Below are 25,969 nucleotides of genomic sequence, written 5' to 3' on the forward strand. Positions count from 1 at the left end.
CCACTGATCCTCCAGATGAGAACACAGCCCATCCAACACTTTGATTACAGTATTTTGAGACCCTAAGCAGTGCACCCAGTTAAGCCACATCCAGACTCCTGACCCACAGAAACTGTGAGATAATAAATGTGCATTTTTTAAAGGAGGCACTGGGGATTGAACTCAGGACCTCGTACATGGGAAGGAGGTGCTCAACCACTGAGCTACACACACTCTCTAATAAATATTTTTAAGCTATTAAAGTTTTGCTCATTTGTTATGCAAAAATAGAAAAATACAGGAAACAACCCTATAAAAACTGTCTGCCTTGTGATCCCTTTTCTCTTTCCCTGCTTTTTATTTTTCTTTATAGTACTGATTGCCACTGACATTAATATTTTTACCTGTATATTTATCATCTTTCTCTAACACTCAAGTGCAAAAGCAACAAAGATTTACAACTGAATTTTTTCAATCCCTGATAAACACCTGGTTCATGACAGGAATTTAAAAATATATTTTTGATACTAATGAGTGGATGAATGAATGGTTTTCATTTTAATAACAGCTACATTTTTATGTGTGCCATAGCCCAGTGCTTCTATGGTGAAGGACCAGATTTTTTTTCCTTAATAGATCATAAGCCAATTCTTTTGTGAAATTCAATTAAAATGAATTACTAGGAAAATGAAATGAAATGAAGCCCACATTTGTATTATTATTAGATTCAACAGACATAAAATTACTCTGTCAACTTGCTATAAAAATTTCTAAACATTTACTCTTAATTTCTGTATTCATCTCACTGCAGACTTCTAATAGTTTCCAGACAGATAATGGTCCAGGGAAAATACAATGAGTGTCACTACTAAGCAGATAGCCAGTGCAGCACTGCCCAGATTTCTGCAGAACCTTTTTGCCATTTTTGTATGTCCTTGCCCTTGACTTTGGTGTGCTCATCTTCAAAACAGTCTGTACTAGTGGTTATGATGAAGTATATTTCCTTCAGGCTAGTGGAGCCCAGCTTCAAGTTGTAACGAGGCATAATCCAGAATTCTGCTCTGGTATTAGACTGAAGCTAACTTCTTTGGAACTTTGCTTAAATTATATACATTTTCAGCTTTATCCCTCTCCCTATACAGCTTCTCCCATTCCCTTACCTATTTCTCCTGAGGACACTTCCTTAATAAGTCATTTGCACATGAATTATCTCAGGGTCTGCTAGACTCATGGCAGACATTGTACAGAGACTATTGCACAGTGATTATATTAGGTAGTTCCCTCACTGACCATTTGCAGGTGGAGAAACCAAGGTACCAAGGTGAAGCAAATTGCTGAAATATAGTTTACTATTTATTTATGATGTGTAGTTTACTTTAAAATATATCAGCATAGATATGATGACATACATGTAGGTAGTTAACCAACTAGGAGTAGATAGTAAAAACAAATGAAGTCTTTTAAAGAGAATCCACATTTTAGGGTTGGTCAATTAGCATTTGAAGGAACCATATCAGCAGTTTATACTCCAAAGGTAGAGCCAGCGGATTTATTAATTAGCATGGGGAACATTAGAAATAATTTGGCAGTGGTGAAATGGGTGGTGTTCAAGATTTGTGTTTGGGTAGGAATATTGTACAGGCATCTGCATTTGTGCATGAATGTGGTATAAGAATTGGTGGATACAAGAGATTAACACCTTTGCACTAGTGCCATAAATCTGGAACTCTTATGCTCACTCTTTTTTTTTTTTAAAGATTTATTTATTTATTCCCCCCCCCACCCCCCAAACAGGGACACCCCTGAATGGAAGGGCACTCCTTGCGTGCATCAGCGCTGTGCTTGGGCCAGCTGCACATGGGTCAAGGAGGCCCGGGGTTTGAACCGCGGACTTGCCATGTGGTAGATGGACGCCCTAACCACTGGGCCAAGTCCATTTCCCTTATGTTCATTCTTATGTTCCCATACCTGAAGAAGGGTTTGCCACCTGAGTCAACTAGAATTTCCTGCCTTCTGAATATCCATCACATTTCTCAGAGTGATTCTCTCATGAAAGATGCTTGTTGGAGTCCACTAAGAGTAGCATATGTTTGCAGGTGAGTATTTTTATCAGCCTATTTTCTGCCTGTATAATCTTGGGTCTGTCAGCCTTCTTTTATTTCATCCTGTCTCTGACCCTTTCAGTCCAAGCTTGAAGTATTTCTACTGATACAACATTCTCAAAAACTTTGTGAATCTCTAGTGTATGTCTCTAGCCAGGAAAGGTTGTCCAGTCACACCCTTGGCCTTCCCTCCAGAACATACTTTGCTAACCGGGAATGTCCTAATTTTAGCAACTTTTGCCATCTGGGTAGACTGAGAATTTTTCAAATCACCAAGTCTTGGTTCATTTTTGCTTAACATCTCATCCCTTACTTTATCTCTTTCCTCTTGCATAAGAGCAGCAAGAAGAAATCAGGCCACAACTTTAATACCTTGCTTAGAAATCTCCTCAGCTAAATATCCAAGTTCTATTGCTTCCATGTTCTGCTTTCCACACAGGTAGAATGCAAATCAGCTAAGTTTTCACCTTTCCTCCAGTTTCCAATAATATGGTCTTCATTTCCTTCTGGTCCCTTGCAAGAAGTAACTTCAATGTTCATATTTCTACAAATATTCTGTTTATGTTAACATATGCATTCTTTAAGGCCTTATAGGCTTTTCCTGCCATGCTTCTCCCTTCTCTTCTGAGTCTCTTTAAAGCAATCTAAGTTTTTTTCTATCATGTACTCAAAATGCATCCAGATCCTTCCCAGTATCCAATTTCAAAATCACTTCCAATTTTCAGGCATTTTTCCAGTAGTACCCCACTTTCTAGTACAAAAACCTTTCCTGTGGCTACTATAACAAATTACCACATATTGGGTGCCTAAAACAACAGACATTTATTCTCACAGTTCTCGTAGCCAAAAGCCCAAACTCATATCATTAGACTAAAATCAAAGTGTCAGTAGGCCCACATTTTCTCTAGAGGCTTTAGGGAAGTATCTGTTCTTCACCTCTTCTAGCTTCTGGTGGCGGCCAGCATTTCTTGGCTTGTGGCTACATCACTACAATCTCTGCCTCAGCTTTCACATCAACTTCTCTTCTATATGGGTACCTTCTCTTCTGCCTGGTTCTAGCCTCCTTCTGTCTCTTTTATAAGGACATTTGTGATTGCATTTAGGTCCTTCCTGGATAATCCAGGACAATCTTCCCATTTTTAGAACCTTAACTTAATCACATCTACAAAGATCCTTTTCTTTATAAGGTAGCATTTACAGGTTTCAGGGGTAGGATGTGGATATTTTTCAGAGGCTGATTATTCAAAACCTACTACAATCAGAGAGATCAAATAACTAGTTTTAGGTTTTGCCTGGATTTTTGCAGTAGCCTGGTAACTGGTCTCCACAGCAGCCAGATAAATTCTTTTAAATCATTTGTCAGAGTATGTCAGAGCTCAAAACTCTGCAAGCAGTTTCCCATATTATTCAAAGTAAAATCCAAGGTCTTTCCAATGGCCTGCTGCTTTCTCTGATTCCAAATCACGTTCTTTCAAGTAGAAATCTGTTTTCTGAAACCTTTTAAATATGGGTGCTGGGGAGACTATCTACTGTTGCTAAATCCAGAGTAGAGCCATTACCTAGAAGAATGCCCTCCACTTCCAGCTTTACTGGAAATAAGTAAGTGAAGTAGTTGAGAGACTAGCAAATTGCTGCAGGAGCTGGGGGAGGAAGGAGCTGGGGTGAGGGGAGAGGGCTATAGCTAAAAACCCAGAAAGAGTTACCTCTCATGGTGAGGTTATACGGAGTTCCTAATTCCCTCCCTCTGCTTTCTGTAGCTTCCAAATTTTCTGCAGTTAATATGTATTAGATTTGAAGTAGCAAAAAATGTTATTTGGGCCCAAACTCTGGCTGTATATATAATGAATATCACATAGAGTGGAACTGCATTACTTTCCCTGTTTTTACCCCCACCCTTGCCACCTTGACCTCCTTCAGGATGTCAGTTTCTGTTGCTGTAGACAAATCTTTTCCCTTTAAGACTGGCTTTATTATTTCCAGTGTCCAACACATAGTCAGCATTTAATAAATCTGCGTTGAAATAACAAATGAATATGTTAATTAATAATTAAGTAAATGGATTTCAAAAAGATGCAAGTGGAGGGTTAAGAGCAAGGGTTCCTGCTTGAGATATTGTTTCACTCAAGTGTTCATCATATGGTTGCTGTCTGGGATCTTCGCAAATGGTACTATTTATTAATCCTTCCTCATCGGCTCTCTTTTCTGCTCTGAGGAAACCAGAAGGGCCTGGCCTAGATATTGTCCATGAAAGCCATACTCTGGGGCCCACAATGGGGGTCCCAACAAGGGCTAAGCTCCCAGCTCTGGCTTTCTGAGCTAAAGAGTTCATCCTGATTGCATTAACAACTTGGCTGTACTTGTTTTAGTTTCCTAGGCTGCTTCAATAAATACTGTGAAATGGGTTAGGTTAGACAATGGGAATTTATTCGCTCATGATTTAAGGCTAGGAAAAATTCCAAACCAAAGTATCATAGAGGTGATCCTTTCTTCCCAAAGACTGGTGTTCTAGGGCAGCTGCCTGTGATCCTTGGCTCCACTTTCACATGGCAAGGCACAGGGCTCTATCTCCTGGTCTCTCCTTTCTCTTCCAGGTTCCATTGATTTCAACTTCTGGTTCTTTCTTTGTGGCTTTCTCTCTCATGTCTGAATTCATTCCATTTATAAAGAACTTTGTTAAGAGGATTAAGACCCATCCTGATTGAGGTGGGCCACAACTTAACCAAAGTAGCCTCATGAAAATGTTCTACTTAGACTGGGTTTACACCCACAGAAATGGATTAAGTTTAAGAACAAGTTTTTCTGGGGAACATACAGCTTCAAACCACACATCCATCATCATCCTTAGAATGAAGAGTTTTTAATCATTAAAGGAGCTCCACTAACCTTTTTTTAAAATCCTTCATTAGGCATTTAGTACATTGGAATCGAGATAAAATATCTAGGCTTAATGTTTGGTGTAAGACTAAAAAGAAGATAACATCTTATTGACAGTGTGGTTGGACTTTGACAAGTTATAATGAAAAACTTTGCATGAAATCTTCACTAGATGGCCAGAATTTAGGTGGGTAAACTGCTTGATTAATTCCAGCTTTTAAATATTTTCATCCCATATTTTCTTCCTGCCAGGAAAGTTGTCAGGAACAATGTAGGTGAGTGCAAATGGGTTTTGGAAAGATTTTATGTTGCTTAGGGTTAAAAATAAGTACACGGAAAGCAGATGTGGCTCAAGTGATTGAGCTCCCACCTACTACATGGGGAGGCCCCAGGTTTGGTTCCCTGTACCTCCTAAGGAGGACAAGCAAGAGAGCGGGCTGATGTGAGGGGCAGGCACAACTAACTGATGTAACAAGATGACACAAGAAGATGGTGCAGCAAGAGACATGAGAAAACATAATGAGAGACACAACAAAGCAGGGAGCAGAGGTGGCTCAGGTGATTAGGCACCTCCTTCCCACATGGGTTAGGTTCCTGGTGCTCCTGAAAAGAAGACAAGCACACAACAAAACGGACCTAGTAAATGCGAACAATGAAGGGGTGGGGAGAAATAAATAAAATAAATCTTAATAAGTTCATGATACTTAAACTTCAGTTGCACTTGCTAAGTGTATAATTTGTAGTATGCTATTTTATTGTTTTTGTTTTTAATTTTCATTTATAAACACTATACCCACCAAGCAAAACTCCCCATTCCTCCCTTCCCCTATCTGCTAGTAACAGCTAATCTACATTCTATCTCCACAAATTTGCTCTTTCTAAATACCTCATAAAAAACTGATATCATACAATATTTGTCCTTATGTGTCTTGCTTATTTCACTAAGCATAATGTTTTCTAGATTCATCCATGTTGCAGCATGTCTCAGAACTTCATTCCTTTTTATCACCAAATAATATTCTGTTGTGCATATGTACCACATTTTGCTTATCCATTCATTTATTGGTGGATACTTGGATTGTTTCCACCTTTTGGCTATTGTGAATAATGCTACATAAATATTGGTATATAAATATCTGTTTGAGACCATGTTTTCCTTTCTTTTGGTATATACCTTGGAATGGAATTTCCAGCTCATATAGCAATTCTATAGTTAACCTTTTGAGGAACCACCAATTGCTCTCCACAGTGGCTGTACCATTTTGCATTCCCACCCCACTTACCCCTATAGGGGTAAGTAAATTATTTTGAAATTTTCTATAAGATGGACTTAGTTGAGAGGCAATTTACCAAGTGTCACTTTCTGCTTTTATGGCATAATTATGTTCAGCATCAGAAACTTTTTACAAGGAATAGGGTAAAGGAAGTGTGTACAAGTGGTAAAAATTACATGTGACAGGCTGATACTGCTCAGGGCCTCAGCTTCTTTAAGCTTCTCTTCATACATATTATCCAACATGTTTGAAGCCAAGAAGAGCAGAACAAGAGAGAGAATTGATACCTACCAGGTGCCAGGTATTTTACATGCATAATTATACTCTTTTCATTAATCAGCATGAGAATTCCTAGCACCTGTTCTATGCTAGGTACTTTCACATATAGTATGCTCTTAACCCTCACAAATCCTAATGAAGTAGATAATACTCATCCCACTTAATCACGAAGAAATGAAGCATCAAAGAAGTAAATTACTTATTGTGGCTAAAATTGCTAGTTGTGCTCTAATATATGTATATATTATATACATATATTAGATGTATATATATATTCCTTTCTCAATAATAGAACCCCAAAACGACCACCAAGAATAGATATTACATTTTCCAGCCTCCCTTACAGGTAGGAATCCACATAACCAAGTTCTGGCCAATACAAGCAAATATAAGCAGAATTGATGTGTTCAACTTCAGGGACATACTCTTAAATGGAGGAAGACAAATTCTTTTCCTTCCTGTTTTTCTGCCAGTAGTAATGGCTGGAGCTGGAGCAATCATCTTGAACCATGAGATGGAAGTCTTATGTTAAGGATAGTAAAGCCACAAGATAGAAGATATCTGTGTCTGTGAAGGACTGTGGAGTTGTTACACCAGTCCTAGATAGCCTACCTTTACAGGGAAGAGAAATAAATCTCTATTTTTGTTTAAGTTATGGCTATTTGGGGATTCCCTAAAACACATATCCAAGATCTCACAGCTAAGAAATGATAGATCATGTAGCCCAATCCAGGTCTTATCCAGACCTTCTGATTTTTCCAGAGCATTCTCCTGCCTCCTAAGAATGCTAGGTGTTTGATAGAAATCACTTGAAACATGACTGGGTGGGACACTGGGAACATAGCTTCTACCTAAGAGTAAGCCCTTGCTTGGCCTTTCCTTATGCTGGTTAGAGGTAGAGGCAAACCACCAACCAATCAACTATACATCAGAATCCACACTTCTGGCTCCAAAGCCAGTACTCTTCCCACAGTGTCAATCTAATGTGACCTCATCAGTCCAAAGGACTCTTAAGTGAGTAAGTGGCAGAGCCCAGATTGGTGGCTTTGTTTCCTGACTTCCAATCCCATGTCCTTTCCATCACACCATTCTGCTTTGGTGACATCTGAGCCAAATCTGACAATAAGAATCCTCTAGTTTCTTCTCTGAGGGAAACACAAAGAGATAAACATCAAATTGGAAAGAAGACAAAAATCACTGTCTGGATTCCTCAAGAGCAAGAAGGGCATTTCATTCATCTGGCACTCCCCAGTATCTTAACCATGGACAGAACCTATGGCGGGCATTTAATATAAGATTCTTAGGTTGGAGGCGGGACAATGGAGGATTAAAAAGCCAAAATCCATGACCCCAACTAACTTGACTCCATTATCTACCATGGCACTTAGGTGATAGCAGTAGCTCTGATTAAGCTTAGCAAAAAGCTTAGTTGAATCAGGAATTAAAGCTAGGATATCAATTAAACATCTACATTGACTTGTTGATTTCTCTTGACAAGATTCTTACTTTGAGGCTGTTCTCCCAAGCAAGGCAATCCTTAAGGAGCACCAACCAGCTCTTATTTCTGTGCCCTTGTGACCATTTTTCATGCTAGCCAGAGAGCCCAGGGTAGTTAAGATTAATTTCTGCTGGGTCAAACACAATATATACGGATGGCATGGCCCACTCACATGGAGAAAAAGAAGCATTTTAAAACACCAATGAGCTCTGTTCTTTCCTGTCTGTATTTTTTCCACTCTGTACTGATTTGGTTAAGGTACCTAACCCATATGTGACTCAGTTTGGTTCATCTGCAGAATGGGCTTTTAACAACACTTGATTCATTGAGCTGAGAATAATCTATATGTTAATAGATATATACCACTTAGAATAATGTCTGGTATATAATAAGTGCTCAATAAGCATTAGCTGTCTTCATTGTTCCTATCATCATTATCAAATCTCTTACATTTTATTTTTTTGAGGGGGGATAGAACAATTTCAGTGGAGATTGTGGGCTCAGTCTTCAATACTTATGAACTCATATTTGAGACACTATACATCGAATGCCCAGATACCCTAAATGGTCAGTATTACACACATTTAACAATCTAATGTATCCTACTGAAATGTCATAGAAATTCTAATACCTTTAAGTCAGACTACAATTCATTTGACTATCCTACAGCATCAAGCTCAGCCTTACTTCTTTGCCTCCTGCTTTACCACAATTCCTCTATTTCTCTAAGATTTTACCATACTCACAGAGTTCACTGCCGTGTTCTCTGACACTGTTCTTCCACTGACCTCTATGGTCTTTTCTGGACCCATCTCACCCCTTTTCCAGTGTTATCACATCTTTCAAGGCTCAAACATCACTTCTAGGAAAACTTTTCTCATCCTCCAAATCTGAGTTAGTGTGGCTGATACCATAAGTTGACCACCCAACAAATATTGCCAATTCCTCTTCTTCCTCAAACAATGCACATTAAAGCAGAGGGCCACAAGTTCAAATTTCTACAGAGGTCAGATCTGTAATGCAAATAAGTGTAATGCAGTAGGGAATGGTATATATTTATTGTTTAGAGACCATCCCTGCCAAATCAAGTCCAGTTAATTGTTGGTACGTAGGAGAAGACCCAGTATTGCCAAATCTTCTGCTCTTTCAAGAAAAGTCAGAACTATATATATTTTTTGAAAGGAAAAACCTCTGTGTCTGCAGATTATGTGACTATCTATGGAGAAAAAACCAAAGAATATGCAATACAATTCCTAAAACTAGCAAGTAAGTTTAGCAAGGTCACAGAATACAAGGTCAATATAGAAAAGAAACTTGCATTTCTATATACCAGGAATAAATTACTAAAATTTAAAATAAAAAGGAGTATTATTTATGACAGCACATAAAAAATGAAGTACTTATGTGAAAATCTAAGAAAATATATGCAGAATATGTATGTGATAGACCAGAAGACACCAATTTAAGAAGTAAAGTAAGGTCTACTTTAATTTTAGGATGTATCATGTTTATGGACTGCAAAACTCAATATTCTTAAGATGTGAATTCTCCCCAATTTGATCTATAGAATTTAAGTGAAATCCCAATCAAAATCTTGCAAGCTTTTTAGTAAATACTGACAGGCTGATTCTAAAATTTATATGGAACAACCAAAACAATTCTGAAAAAGAAGAACAAAGTCAGAGAACTCAAATTACCTAATTACAAGACTTACTATAAAGCCACAATGATAAGGACAGTGCAGTATTTGTGAAAGAATAAAAATATAGATCAATAAAACAAAATGGAGACCCCAAAATGGACACATGTAAATATAATCAACTATTTTTGTCAAAGTGCAAAAGCAATTTAGAGAAAATTATTTCAACAAATGGTACTGAAACAATCAGACAATCATATATGCAAGAAATGGACCTCAAAGGATTGTGGGAAGATGTTGGATTAGGAAGCTATAGGGATCAGTCCCTCCACCAAAACAGCTATTAAACTAGCAGGAACTGTCTGAATCAACTTCTTTGGAGCCCTAAAGTCTAGTGAAATACTTAGAAGGAAGAGGGGGAGGAAGTCAATATCAGTGAATTTCACCCTCTGTGCAGCAGCTGTCACCCCCAACCCCCATCCCTCAACCCTTGGCAGCCATCAGTAGGAACTGCAACCCCGGTTCCTAGTGCAGTTCGCTGGTACAAGGGGCATTAAAAGGACCTAGTTCTCCATAATCCAGGGATGTGTGGTCTGATTGCTGATAACTACTTTGGATCAGCTACTTTAGATCACTGCAGGGTTAGTTCTGAGGGTGGCCATTGTTCCAAACCCCCTCTGAGAAAAATGGCAAAGGTGTTTTAAAGAGTCAGCACCTGTTATTTTTCTCCTCTTTACACCTTTCATTCTTGTGAGAGAAAAATAGTTTGGAAAAGTAACAAATGGATGGCTCCAGTCCTCAACAACAACACAAAAAATTTTTGCAATCTCAGAGGAGTGGGATTTCCAGAGTGATAACAATTTCATACTTTTTCAGAGGCTACATGTTGTGTAATGACATCATCACTCTGAGAGCTGAGGGATGTGGCATGTTCTTGAATTTTAAATATCTCTCAGTATTAATTTCAAAAATGATTTGTACCAATAGGTATAAGTCACACTCAAGAATTTTGGGGGAGTCCTTAATAACTCTTAAGAGTATTAAGTTTTCATGAGACCAAATATTTTGCAAATTGCTGCTTTATCAAGATTTTATTATTTCTAGGATGTATTTCTTTCTAACTGATCTAGTGGGAAGAAATTTTTTATCTGTGACTATAGTGCTTCTCCGTCAATAAAAGGATTGCATTTCTGAAGCATATTGACCAAAATTATATCAAAAGTTTTGAAAGACAGCGTCTATGTTATAACATGGGGAAGAGAACTACCACAGTAGATGCCTGGCATCAGATAATCCAGAATCCCCTCTTTAATGGTTTTGCACCACTAGAGAAAGAGGAAGGCTGCTGTTTGGGACTAAGGAGACAATGTGAAGTAGGTTATAATACAATATCATTACACTGTATGAACTTCTGGTAGCCAGTGTGCTAGGTGTGTTTATAATCACAACGCTGTCAATTTTAGGCCTGAAGCCCCAGGAGACAAGCAGTGTTCAGTACATCATCTCTTGTTAAGTAGCAGCCACAGAGTTGGCGGTAGCAGTGAAGGATTCCCTGCCATGTAGGACATGCCAGTTTTCTATAAATAGGACCCACTCTCAGGTGTCCTCAACTCTGTTAGAGTCTGGTGAGCTGTATACTAACTATGAACAATATCATAAGGTACGGTGTTAATGACAGCCCAGTCATAATTGTTGTACCTGATCAGAGTTCTTTATTCCATGGGTAGATAGTTAAGACGGACCCAACCCCAGCCATTGTGACATTCTCCAACATTTTCAATATCGTCATGCTTCAGTGGCACTTTGCTGAGGATTTCAAATTCCTCAGGTGCCTTTTAAAGTACCTGTTCTGCTGCATAGACTCCATCTACTAGCAGTGTCCTGCCACCTGTTCCTTCATGCTTAAGACAGTGAAACGCTTGAATGCTACAGGGCTCTTGAAAATAGGTAACATCAGTGTGCTGATCCAGAGCTAGCTTGGTGTATGCAGTGTCACCCTTGGAGAAATCTGAAGTGAAATACCACATCTTCTCATCTTCTCTGATTAAGCTGATCCTTTCTGCCATCTTCTCTGTATGTTCTTGAGTAGGAGGGACATTTTCTACAAATGCAATTCTCTACAGCAAAAAGTTTTGCAGAAACATCTTCAGTACCTCATTGGTTTCTAAGAAAGTCTGGGAATCTACAAACGGAACTTGGACTTGCTGGTAGATTTTGGCATTCCATAAGATTTTATGATCTTTTGTTTTTGCCTTTCATAGCTGTTTCTCACCAGTCATTCCAGATCATATCTAGTGACATGATTGTCTGGCCATGTGAAAAAGAGTGGTCTCATCCAGATGAATGGTCTTTGGCTTGATACATAAATCGACACTGGCAGTGTCCAGGCTGTGCTGGTGAGTCTTAAAGTTGTAGCCAGATGCTGAGTGGTGGTGGTCTCAAAGCCAAACATAATCAAATTGCATCACAGTCTCAGCATATTGCAGTTCTGTGCTGGAGGTCACAACTCCTAGTTCTGCAAAATGAGCAGAATTGCAAACAGGAGAGCCTCTGGAGGCAGCTTTGTGCCTGTCTTTTGCTCGCCCCCTCCCCCAAAACTAGTGGCTGCACACTCCCCTCCCCCAGCTGCTCTGCAAAAGTACATATTTTTTTATGAAAGAACCCAAAGTCAGATGCTGGTAATTAATTCAAACTTTTTAAATAATACCATTTAGGGCAGAAAAAACATATCTGTAGACTAGATAAACCTTTGGGTCACTGCTGCATTCAGCTTAAATAGGTTGACTTGAAGGGAAGGCAACAAAGAAATAAAGGTAGAGACACAAGAAGGGAGACAAACCTGGGACCAGGGGACTCACAGCTTCTGAAACTCAGAGCCTCAACCCTAGTTGTCCCATCCCATTTATTGGGAAACTACCAAGCAGCTATTTGCTATCTGAACTGCAACATCATTTACAATAACAGGGAACAACTGCAACATCTAACAACTGCTACATTTAACAGGTGTAACATTTACAATAGCAAACAGGTAAGCCAGTTTCCCACAACAGGCCACCATTTTGAGATCTGATTTATAGGAATGAATTAGAGGCCTTCCTTGTGATCCTATGGCTCCACATGGGAGAAGGTTTGAGTAGAGAATGGGAAGAAACAGTGTTCAGCAGAGAAGGACAAAAAAGCAGGCAACTTTTTGTGTGGGGTCAGGCAAGAAAACCAGTGTGTCATGGAAGAAAATTGTTCCTGACCACAGGAGACAATGAGCTAGTCCTCTGAACACACAGTATTGTTTGATCTTCACACAGGTTTTGGGGAATGTAAATCTCTCCATTTGGCAGGCGTGTCAGTAGAAGAGCTAGAGCCAGAGTTCAATATCCAGGGTGGACCCTTTCCAATTCATACTACTGACCTAGCAGCTAATCTCCAGATTAACCATCTCCCATTCCTGCCTCCATTCCTTGTTTTGCTACAATTCATTTTCCTCTAAACCTGCAATAGTTAGTTCTTCTCCACAAGGTTTAAATAGATGTCACAGTTTCCTCATCCGTACAGTGGGCATAATACTAGCACCTGCCTCATAGAGTTGTACCCAGTACACAGAATGTGCTTAACAAACACTGGCTACTTCTTCTTTATAATTATTTCATTTCCCTTTCCTTCTTTCTCTTTTTTTAAAGAAAGAGATTTTTTTTATTTTAAAGCCACCACTCCCTGCCTCTTATTCCTCTATTGGCAAAAGATGTACTTTCTGGGTCTTACCCAACCTGGAAGTGATTTATGAGTAATGCTGTCAAGACTCCCCATCATCACCCTGCCCCTGCCTCCAATGTCAATGCCCAAAGCAGAATGCAGCTTCCAGGAGAGGGTCAAGTTCCTGTGCTCACACCTCCTGCTAACAGGCTAGAGCATTATGTTAGAGCAAAGAAATGACCCCTGACAACTCATGGAAGCAAGCAATGGCAGTGTTTTGAAACCCTGGAGTGACTCCCTCTAAGAAAGCCCATTCTTGTGCAATGAGACCCAACCTGACAGAATAGTATAAAAAATCATACATGTTACTTTAGGAAAGAATTCCACCACATAATTATTTTAAAATTCACCACGGGGTCCCCCTAGTGTATTTGAAATACAATTTTATTCGCAAAATTCAATTAAAAATCTGCAATTTTATAGCCAGGATGGATTCCTGAGATCTTCTAACTTCTTCCCTTCATGAATATGGGAAATGAGGCCCAGAAAGGAGATGGGACTTGCCCCCATGGTAGCAAAGTCAGAAATAGAAGATTATTCTGTTCCTTTTTTATTATAAAGAAATTGACATAAAAAGTTAAGAGAATAGTAAGGAAGGAAACTTAGCTGTCAACTAATAATGAAAACAGTAACAATAATAGCTTTTAGTGATCACTCAGCATTGCCAGGCATGTTGTGCTGGGCACTGGGTGCTGGAGAGAGAGCAGAGAGCAATTCTGACATGGTGCCTTCCCTTACGCAGTTTACTGTCTATCTTCATTCACAGATAAGTAAACCCAGCAGGCTGATATGCTTAAAGCCACACAGCTATTAGCAGGGGGCATCAGAACTAGTATCCAGGTGTCCAATTTTCTAGTCCTGGCACTTTTGCACTATGCTATATGGTCTCTTAGGAGTCTGGGATGTTATCTGTTAAGTTGTGGGAGTATCAAAGGGGTCCTCTGCATACTCTCCAGTTCTACCAGGAATCAAGGAGCCCAGCAGTAATAGAGTCTTCGGAATGTTTTGCGATGACAACACTGGTTAAGTGAGTACTGTCGCCATCGTTCAGATCTCAGGTCCTAGGTCACCACCTCAGAGAGAAATGATCCCTGTCAAAGTGAGTGAAGATCTTTCCTAACCACCCCAGACAGATAGCTCCCCATTCCACTCCTGATCACATTCCTTTATTCAATCTTTTTTAAATTGCCTATCACTATCAGATAACGGCACATGTATTGACTTATTTAGGTACCTGTTTTGTGTCATGGAAATGCCTGTGAGCAGAACCCTATCTACCTTCTTAACTGCTATAGCACCTAAACAGTGCCTGGTTTATAATAGATGAGCAGAAAATATCTGTGGTGTGACTAAGTTAATGCATGGTGGATCTTGATTTCAGTCAAGGAACAGTGGATTTACAACAGCTGCTACAGGACCCACTACTCTTTAATCACTGTATCCCTTAGCAGCATGCCCCACTGAGGTAGTTGGGAAGTGGCATCAATTCCAGAGGTGGAAAGAGCCTGGTAGGAATGTTTTCTTAACAGAAAAGTTCACTGCCTGTCAACCTTCCCGCTGAATCCTGCAATCTGTTTCCATTTTGATACGGTTGTGATTTTTTGGAGACTACATCTACAGAACTGAGAAGTGTTTGAGAGATTTCCATAATAGCAAGTTTTTACCCCTCTCTTGCCAGTTTACATAAAGTGACAGTGTTTATTGTGTAGGATACATACATTATGGCTCCAAAGTCATTTTCTTGGATGTCACCCACTCTACTTTGTATCTGCTTGTTGCTCCAGCAGAATGATTTTCTCAGGAGAAAAACTAGGATTTTTTAATAAAAGCACTATACTGTAAAACTGTTTTTAAGGGAAAGTCATTTTTTATGAGCTCTTCTAACTGCCAGACAGCTGAATAAGGTCCATTTCTTTTTCAATACTTTGTCCCTTGCTGAAGTAACTGTCTTCTGGGGACCTTGCTGCATTTCTCTCTGTATCCTACAGCCCAATCACAGTCCTAGCAGCAAGGAGATACTTAATTCTTGCTTTTGGAATATGAGAAAACAAATATATCTATATACTTTACACCTAGTAAAAGACAGCAGTTGCCCATATTTGCTACCCTACTGGAAGTCTTTCAAACTGGATTAAGCAAAGAATATTCAATGTACTGGTATCATGGCAATCTGCTGTCTTATAAAAATGCTCCCTTTTCATACCATATTCATTCAGACAAGATTTTTAAAGCTCTTGGTGTATGGAAAGAAAAAAACACTAAGCCTTTTTGTGATACAGAAATCCTTCCTATACGAAAATTTCTCAATGGAGACAGTACTTATCCTGGGTTAACATTTTAGAAAATGTCGAGGACAATTTTGGCTGTCATGATGATTTGGGAGAGCAATACTGGTATTTACTAGACAAGGACAAGGGGCTGTAAATACTCTGCAATATGTAGGACAGTCCTGACTAATGAAACACTTTCCCATTTCCCACTCATTACTCCCATAGGTAAGAAAGAAAACCTTTTTATATTTATTTGAGTCTAAATTTAACTAAATTTTGTATATACTATTGTGCAAGGATTTAATATACACTGCATTTTTCAGGAATTCAATATCCATGTAAATCAAGTAGATTGTACTTAAAAATATATATCTTTACTAAGAGTTTGTGTGTGCATATGTGCATGTGTGTGTATGTCATAGAAGGTGACATTACTCATGGCATTTTAAACCGATGTATGTGTTAGTCTGCACATAGCATTCCTAGAGATTCTGTGCAGAGATGTGAGTATCAGACTCTTCCATGTCTTTTTGTTAGAAGACAAGCAATTGCATACTGAAGTACCATTATTTTATTATTAGTTACTTATCTTTTACTTATCCTTTATCTCACAGATATATTACAATGGATTCTTTCGAGACTATGAGTACAGGCAGATCAAGTTATCTATGAATTTTATTTCAGGGTAAGAAAGGGTATGTTACAAAATATTTATTATAAAAGGGAAGCATTGTGTTTGATTGGTTGAGAACCACTTCCTTATAGGAACCTCTTACATGTGACAGACCTTTTGCTAAGAACTGCAGATACAATGATGAATAAGACAAATGAAAGCCTTTCTTCACTGAGTTTACAGTCCAGTGGGGAAGGGAGATATTAGTATTTAATTGCTCCAGTGGTTATTTATTCCATCTGTGGTGAGCATGAGGAAGGACGGCACAGGTGCAATGAATGCAGATTATAGGGTAACCTAATCTGGTTTGTAAGAGCAGAGGTTTCTCTGAGGAGTTGATGGCTTCAGCTGAGTTCTGAATGATAAGTGAAAGATACCCAGAAGAGAGAGTGGGGTGGAGATTTCCAGCCTGATGGGACCACTTGTATGGAAGCTCTGATGTGTTCAAGAAACAGGGAGAAAGCTAGTGCGACTGGAACATCATGAAGGAAAGAGTGTCGTGAGATGAAAGAACATTGTCGTTAGGTTAAGTAGGGCTTTGAGGTCATTTTAAGGATTGGAGCACCCAGAACTGGACAACTTGGAGAAGCAACAATCTGTTAAATTCTTTATTTTAGAAAGATCACTCTAAATATTCCATGGAGGATGGATCAAAGGTCAGCAAGTGTGGATGACTAGTTAATAGACTTAGAATTCTCTATATGAGAGCATATGATGACTTGAAAATGGTGCTAGAGTGGAAGAAGTAGCTAGGCTTTGAAAAACATTTAGGAGGTTGTATGAGTCAGCCAAAGGGGTGCTGATGCAAAGTACCAGAAATCTGTTGGTTTTTATAAAGGATCTTTATTTGGGAGTAAAAGCTTACCGTTACAAGGTCCTAAAGAGTCCAACTCAAGGTGCCATAAAAGGTATTTTCTCACCCAAAGTCCATTGTTATGTGTTGATGCAGGGTGGTGGGCGATGTCTGTGAGGGCTCAGCCTTCCTCTTTTCTCTTAAGGCTCCATGGGACCAGCTTCTTCAAATTTCAGCTGTAGGCTGGCATGGGGCTCAGCTGCTCTATTCTCTTCAGCTGCAAACTATCAGGTGAAAGGCTCATCTCTCTTCCCAGGACCACATGATCCTCTTCCATGTCTATGGAACTCCCTTCCTCTTTTCTTGCATATCTGTTTCTGCCTCTTTGGTTGAGTGTCTGTTTATATAGCCTATCAAGGGGGTGGGGACTCAACCCTGCATGCCCTAATGAGGTGGTCAAATCAAAGCCCTAATCTTAACATAATCAAGTAAACATAAAGCCTTTGAATTTAAATCATTCAAAGGGTATCACACCCAGAGGAACAGATCAGTTTACAAACATAATCTCTCTTTTTGGAATTCGTAAATAATCTCAAACTACCACAGAGGTAGAATAGATGGGATTTGTGACTGGTTAGATGTGGAAATAGGCGAGAGATAACTGTCAAGGATGTTTCTTGGGTTTTGGTCATGAGCAACTGAATGGGGTACCAATCAATGAGATGGAGAACCCTGGAAGGCAAGTCAGTTTAACAAAGAGGATTAATGAGTCACAGCAGCACTTCAATTGAGAAATATGAGGCTCAGAAAAATTAAGTGACTTCTATAAAGTCGCAGTTAAATGTAGTAGAACCAAATTGTAAGGTCAGATCTCCTGAATACAAAGTCCAAAGTTCTGTACGCCATATTTGCTGCAAAATAGTTCTTGTTTCCAGGAAGCTAAAATTGCTAGTGGTTGGGGCACAGGTAAAAAACACATCCACAGATAGCTACCCACCTAGAACTTGAATGACAAGGGTATGAAAATAGTCATCAGCTCAATTCTATGAGAATGTAGAGGACAGGGGGAATACTACAGACAGTGATTAAGGTGGGCATCACCAAGAAGGTGGCTCATGAGGTAAGTGATGAAGGATGGGCAAAATTTTAATAAGCGATGAGACAATTGATGTGAGAGGTGATTTCATGTGGAAAAAAGAACATTAGTGGGAAACAGTGGTTTCAAATACAGGCTCTGGAGTCAGGTTAATCAGTATCCTAAATTGGAGGTATCATTTTCAAGTCATACCTCCTGCAACAAGTCATTCAACTTCTCTGTGGCTATTTCCTGTACCATAAAAGAGAATAACAGAGTGGTTGTGAGAAGTAAATGAGGTCATGCTTGTCCTCATCATGGTCCACAAGGCCAGACCCCCTGCCATTTCTGTTGTTGTGGCTCCTATTACACCTCCCCCCCTCCCCCCCCCCCATGCAGCCTCTCTGGCCTCCTCCTAATTCTCTAAGACACCAAGCACATTTCTGCTTCCCAGCCTTCCACTTAACTTTGCTTCTGCCTCAAATAATCTTCTCTTGAATATCTGCATGGCTTTTCTTAGGTCCTTCTTATCAAAGGGATTTGTTTTCTTCCCTATTTTCTCTAAAATACTCCCTTATCTGACTTCAGGTTTCTTCAAAATACATGTCATTCCCTAACAAATTATGCATCCATTATATTTTTCATGTCTCTTTTCAATAGGATGTAAATTCCAAGAAAGCTGAGATTTCCTCTGTTTCGTTCACTGCCTATAACAGGGCCAATTACATAGTAGGTACTCAGAAACTATTATCTAAATAAGTTTGTGCATAAAAAGTATTTCACACAATTTCTAGTATGTAGTAAGTACTCAATAAATATTCATTTTTACTTCATAATTTATAAGCTTACTCTTTTGACATTTATCTGGTGATGCCAGATAATCTTTTGTATGTAGGGCATATTACTTTGTGTCTTTTGTTTGCAGGTTATATTATTTTGCAGGACTTGCTTTTCTTGCCTTATATAATTTCTCTTCTATTTTCATTTTACCTTCTACATTTCTGCAGAAACAAACCTTCCAAAGCTGAACATGTCATGTAATCAATTGTTTAAAACTCTCAAAGAATCCCATTGCTTATAAAAAGAAGTCTAAACTTATTAATAGGACATTACGAGATCCCTCATAATATAGACTCAAATTACTTCTGTACCTTCATTTCCTGCTCTTCCCCCCATTCATCATTTACTCCAATGCCACTAATCTACCCAATTATACCAGTATTTCCCCCAAAATACACTAAACTTTTCTATTTATCCATCTCTTATACATGCTTCTACTACTGCCTAGAACACCCTCTCTCCTAGTTTTCTACATGGGACACTCCTATTAATCCTTCAAGACCCAAATCAAATGTCCATTTTTCTGTGAATCCCTCCCCAACGCTCCAAACAAATTAATTTCTTCCACCTCTACATTTTTTTGTTAGCATTCTGAGTGTAGGCCACAAGAGCATAAAATACACTGAATTAGAATTAATTGTGTATGTGTCTTGTCTTTTTCAATAGACTATGAGTTTCCTAAAGGTAGGAACTATGTCCAAATCATCTTTTTACCTCCAGTGGCAGACAAATCAGAAGGGTTTCCTATATCGGCTCTCACTTACATCATTGGTTATTCACTGGTATTTAGTGCAGCAATGTCCCATTTGTGGCACTCACGCTCCTCCTCCCTCCTGCAATACCTGTGGCAGGCTTCACTAATTGATCAAAGCACTCTTTCCAGTTGAACCCATGTGCCATTATCTTTAGTCAAACACTCAGGCAGCCACTTCTAATCACTCAGAGTTGGTCCAACAGACAAAACATATTTGCCATCTCTGTGACTCTAGAACTTGATAGGTGCACAATGAATGCTTGTTGAACTGATTCTAAGTTCAGTTATTTAGAACAATAAGTAAAAATCTTTTTTGAAAGTATAGTTTAATTAGCTTCTTAGTAACACTTCAGCAAAAATATTTTTAAGAAGTCACCCGTTTTGGGAAACGGACTTTGGCCCAGTGGTTAGGGCGTCCTTCTACCATATGGGAGGTCCGCGGTTCAAACCCTGGGCCTCCTTGACCCGTGTGGAGCTGGCCATGCGCAAGGCCCTTGACCCGTGTGGAGCTGGCCATGCGCAGTGCTGATGCGTGCAAGGAGTGCCGTGCCACGCAAGGGTGTCCCCCGCGTGGGGGAGCCCCACGCGCAAGGAGTGCGCCCGTGAGGAAAGCCGCCCAGCCTGAAAAGAAAGAGCAGCCTGCCCAGGAATGGCGCCGCCCACACTTCCGGTGTTGCTGACGACAGCAGAAGCGGACAAAGAAACAAGATGCAGCAAATAGACACCAAGAACAGACAACCAGGGGAGGGGGGGAAATTAAATAAATAAATAAATCTTTAAAAAAAAAAAAAAGAAGTCACCCGTTTTTGTTTTTTTTTCCCTGATTTGGGGTCCCTCATTACAGCATGACTCCTGCTTTATTCCTTCTCTTAGCCCATTGATGTCCCAGCCACCAATGCTCCCTAATGAGACCTCCTCCTACTCCTTTTGAAAACTCTTCTGAAGTAACCTGGCTCCATTTTACAAATACTTGCTCTCACTTCTACTTTACAATCTCAGGCACTCTTTCCCCCTAGTTTATGTTCCTGGTGACTCATTTAAAATTTTGCCTAAATGGATAAATGAACATTTATTGTCCTGAGAAAATGGTGTAGGATGGTGAGTGCATTTGCTCATTAGAGAATTTTTATCTATACAGATTCATTTTTCCAAATCTAGTGGCAGTAACATTTAAAGCTACCTCCTTTTTTGGCTGTTTTTGCAATTTTGACTTCTACCACTCTGTGTATGAGGACACAAATTATTTGTAAGGATCTGGGATACAAATGGGGATGTCTAGTTAATTAGATATTCTGGTTATCTTAGGTGAAAATCCAAGCAGAGTTTTATTCTAAGAAATATTTAAACACTTTTTAAAATGTTTGTCTTGTTTTCTACCTTAACAACAGCATATAGTTGTTCTAAGTAAGCTTTAGAAGCTTGGCTAGTTGAGCATTTTCTAGGACCCTAAGCTGTCACTCTGATTATCAAAGTCCCTTGTCCAAGGATACAGCAATGTAGGAGGTGGACTAAGAGTTGGCCCTAGGATCTAGTTTGTAAATGTCTTCAGGTAGTCAGTAATGTTTCTCACTAATGTTTCTCACTAATCTCCCTGATGCTTACCTATGTTTTTGCCATCTATCAAAGAAAAAAGCTCTCACAATTTGAAATTTCTAGTTAGTCTGTTTTTTCAATTTTCATTTTCACAATGTATTCTTGTCTTAAGACGTTTCTCCTCGAAGTTACTAAATATCAGTCTCATAGACTCTCGCCCATTCATGTCCTAAAAATCACAGTGAGTGTTCTAATCATCTACTGTCTTCCTAAAGCAAGGATGCTGCAGGTCCAGATTGGCACCTGCTACTCTTGTTACAAACAGAGACTTCCGTATGAGTATATTGCCTACAAGGTTATCCTGTCTGAAAAAGCGAAAGCAACCTGGAATTGTTTACTTTGAATTCTGTTGATATCAGCATAGCTGATAGCAAAAGCAATAGTTTCACTGCTGATCTTCAGGGGAAATCATAGAACAAAAAGATCACTAAATTTGAGGTCTAGACACATACAGTCAAATCCAAACCCTACCATGAACTAGGTGTGTGACCTTGGGCAAATCACCTTGCTTCTCTTTGAGTCACTTCTTGCATACAAAAATAAGGGGGTTGGATTAGATCCCTTTTAAGGTCCCTTCTTGCTGGCAGATTCTAAATCTGAACTGCCTTATCCCTAATTTGGACAATGATTTCTCATTGCCTTTTCCATTCCAGCACCATCTTCCAAGTCACCCTATATAAAGACTAATAGTATTTTTTGCTGTTATTTTTTCCTTGCTTTAGTGCTATTAAGTGAGGTGACTCACAGAGCTGGGTTCCAGCTGGGGGCTCAGAAACTGTTCATTTTTGTGGGAGGGGGAGACTCTGTGGCTCTGAGGGAGGAAGAAAAACAGGGAACATCTCAACTGGTTGTCTCTTCTCCTGATTCCAATGAAACCCACGAGGCAAAAATAGAAAGACCCTCTGAACAGAGTGCCCCATCTCCAAAACCCCAGAACTTTCTGATAAATAAGGGCTTTTACCTCCAGGGAGTCAAGTAGCACAGTGAAAAGGATTCTTTGGAGAAATATCTAACTGGTATTTTCATGTCATTTGCTCTGGGGTGCATGTTGTGAATGCTCCTTTTCTTTCACTCTGCTAATGAAGTCATGCCATTTTTACCCTAGAGGAGTCAATTTGCAATGACTGCCTCTTAATCTTTATTTATAATAGGCTTTTTTTCCGTGATTACAATAATAATACATATTTATCGTGGAAAACAGTGAAAAGTTTAAAACAAATTTTTTTCAATTATCCACAATGTCACCACCAAGCATTTTGGATTGTTTCATTCCAGTGTTTTTACAATATGCATAATTACAATCCTGACATCAGCTGTTCCTTCTTCCCCTCTTTGAGTTTTGCAATAGGCTCCCCCAAAGCTTTCCATGTGTTTGTCAGAACTCTTTCAAGTAGCAGAAAACTCAGTCAAGCTGGCTTACGTAGGAAAAGGAATTTATTGGATCATGGAAATTTTCATGATAATAATCTAAATGTCCATCCACAGGTGAAGGGATAAATAAACCATGGCATGGCCATACAATGAAATACTATATAGCAGAGAAAATGAGTGAATAAAAAATATATCTAGGCACACAGACAATTTTCACAAGTATAATGTTGAATGAAACAAATTGCAAAAGAATGCATACAGTACAAAGTCATTTTAATATGTAATTATAATTTCTCAATGATACATACAAACACTGCTCAAGAACACATAAATCCTAAAAGAGAAAGCAGGGATTGGAAGAAATAAACTCCAAGTTCATGAGGGAGGGACAGGATTGTGATCAGAGAGCAGTAGAAAAGAATGCCTTAACTCTGTTGGTGATATTTCATCTCTGAGGTTGGGTGGTGTACACCCAGGTTTTTGTTATACTAATTCTATACATTTTCATAAGTCAGAAAGATTTGATAATATATATTCAAACCACAATCCCCTTCACACACACACATGTGCACATTAAAAAAAAAAAAGTCTAGCAATAAGGGCGACTGGTTTGGCCATATCCCAAGCTCAGTCCACCTCTCAGTGCTGTCTTCCTCTAGGCTCACTTCCTTCATGGCAGACTCTCTCTCCTTGTGGTGGCAAGAGAAGTAACTAAAGCTTCAGGTTTGTATATTCACAATTCTAAGTGTTAAGCTCACACACTCTCCTACAAAATCCAGGGAGAGAGAGAGCACAGCACTCCTTCAGCAGTCCCAAGGAGAATTCCACTGTTTCACTACTTGGTGCACATGAGCCTCTCTGAATCTGTTGCTGTGGGGAGAGAGGTACATGATGCTCTCATTAGCCTAGCCCGAGTCATGTGCCCACCCTTGGATGGCAGTTAGATTAGAGGAGGGGTGCACTGGAGAGGGCAGGGAGTCAATAATACCTGAGCACATGGACTAGGAGGGAGGGATGGATGCTTCCCCAGAGGAAAACCAAGGTGTTATTAGTGGCAGAAGATGAAATAGATGCTGGATAGACATAAACAACAGATGTCCATTCTAATTTGTGAAAAATGGAGAATTTACTGAAGATATCTTAAGGGACATGAAAGAGCAGATAGTAGATCAAAAACTCACAGCAAACAACCTGACAATACCACATAAACATTTTGCTAAAGCCCCTTCTCCCTGTGCTGCCCCTTCCAATGTCCTTTTTCTCGCCTTTCCTGCACAACAGCTTGACTTCCTAATTGTCCTCTCTCATTTATGCAAAAACAAGGCTGTTCTACACACAGCCTTTAATATTTCCCTTATCTTAAGCTCAGCAAAATAAAGCACCTACAATCAACAGAATATACCTCTTTGGAAAACAGGCAAGTTTAGGGACTATCATTTCTCACTTGAGCATACCCTAGGGGGTCTCACACACATCCAAGCAATTTATCAAAGCACATCTTCCAAATGTTTTCAGTACTTTAACCCAGACAAATTTTAATACCAGCTGCTAAGATGATGCATTTTCCCCATATTATCACATATATGCTTGTTTACAGAATTGGGATCATAATGGTTTTACAGTTTGTACTCTGCTTTTGCATTTTTCTCCAGCCATTAATTATTCTGCTAAAATCTTGTTTTTGAAATGGTTTTCTCATATAACATTATATGAAAGTACCATAATTTTTAAAGCAATCATCTATTGTCAAACATTTAGGATGTTTCCATTTGTTATCATATTGTAAGTAATGTTGACATTAACACATGTTCATAATCATTATGCTCTTCTCTGAGCATTGCCTTAGGATCTATTCCTTGGAATTTCTTAGCCAATGGAGTGTGAACATTTTTATGGTTCTTGATACAGTTTGCCAAATAGCTCTTCAGAAATACTATAACCATGTTCCCTCCCCCAGCAGTGTCTGAGAATGGAATCAGGTCATTCTCATTTTCTGAGCATTTCCTTCTCTGCCTATTGAGTTCTGAGTAAGCCATGAAGGTCCAACTGTAAAGCAAGGGTGGTGACATGGCACTTCCCCTACTGTATTAAGAGTTACACCTGTCAAGGAAAAAGCATAATATAGAGATAGTAATTATGTCCTCCCTTGCTCTCTTTTTTACCTTTCTTTTTATCCACCCAGCTTTTCAACCCCCAAACCTAGAAATCATTCTTGATTTCTCGCTTTCCCATACTACTCCCCACTTTTCAATTTGAACCAACTGCAATTACTTCTACCACCAGCATATAGTCTGAATCTTCATCTGCATGGCTATCATGTTAGGTCAAGCCACTACCAGCTCTGGCCTAGAGTATTAAAATAGCTACCTCTTTGATTCCCAGTCTAGTGTTCAAGCAGTAACCAAAATGATCTTTTTAAAATGTAAAACAGGTAAGGCATGCCTCTGCATAACACTCTTGAGTTGCTTAAAATAATTGGATACCTCTTGCTTCACCCTTCTCCATATCGCCTTCCTTTCCCTGGCAAAATGTTTCAGCCACTCTGGTTCCTTTCTGCCCTAAAAGTACTTTATGCTCACACCTTAGGACCTTTGAGTCCCCAGATCTTTTCATGGCTGAGTCCTTCACATCATTCAACTATCCAGCTCAAATATCCCCTCCAGAGAGAATTTTCCCTGACTGCCCAGTCAACAGTCTTCTTCCCCAGCCACTCCTTTATCACTTCACTCTCTTTCATTTTCTTCACTGCATTTAGCTCTATCTAAATTAATCCTAATCTTCACATCATTGCCTTTTACTTGATTTGTATCACCCCACTGCAATGTACACTATATGAGTCTTATTCAGCACTGTCTACCAGAGCCTAGAGCAATGCTGGACACATTGTTAAATAGGTGACTTCCTTCCTTCCCTCCTTTCTTCCCCACTGACACTACTTAGACAGGTCCTTAGTGTCTTTCATCTAAAATTGTTTAAACATTTGTACCACATATGGCCCTCCATCTCCTGTTTCCCGATTCCGTTCAACCTCTCCACAGCCAACTGTCAGAAGTGTTATTCTAAAACACATCTGAACATGATGCTCTATGGCTTATGAAAGAAAGTACAGGTAACATGATTTTTCAATGCCCTCTACATTCTTTTTTTCCCCTCTATATTCTATTCCAACCTAACTTTGCAGTCTCTTTTTCTGACAACTAATTCCCAT

At 39.3% G+C, this 25,969-nt stretch overlaps 1 pseudogene; it reads right to left on the bottom strand.

Annotated features, from left to right (window-relative positions):
- Positions 1 to 11,104: 11,104 nt before the first annotated feature.
- On the bottom strand, positions 11,105 to 25,266 carry LOC101428105 (trimethyllysine dioxygenase, mitochondrial pseudogene; annotated as a pseudogene).
- Positions 25,267 to 25,969: the final 703 nt, after the last annotated feature.

The sequence above is a fragment of the Dasypus novemcinctus genome, chromosome 10 (genome assembly GCF_030445035.2).
Source record: "Dasypus novemcinctus isolate mDasNov1 chromosome 10, mDasNov1.1.hap2, whole genome shotgun sequence".
NCBI classification, from domain to species: Eukaryota; Metazoa; Chordata; class Mammalia; order Cingulata; family Dasypodidae; genus Dasypus; species Dasypus novemcinctus.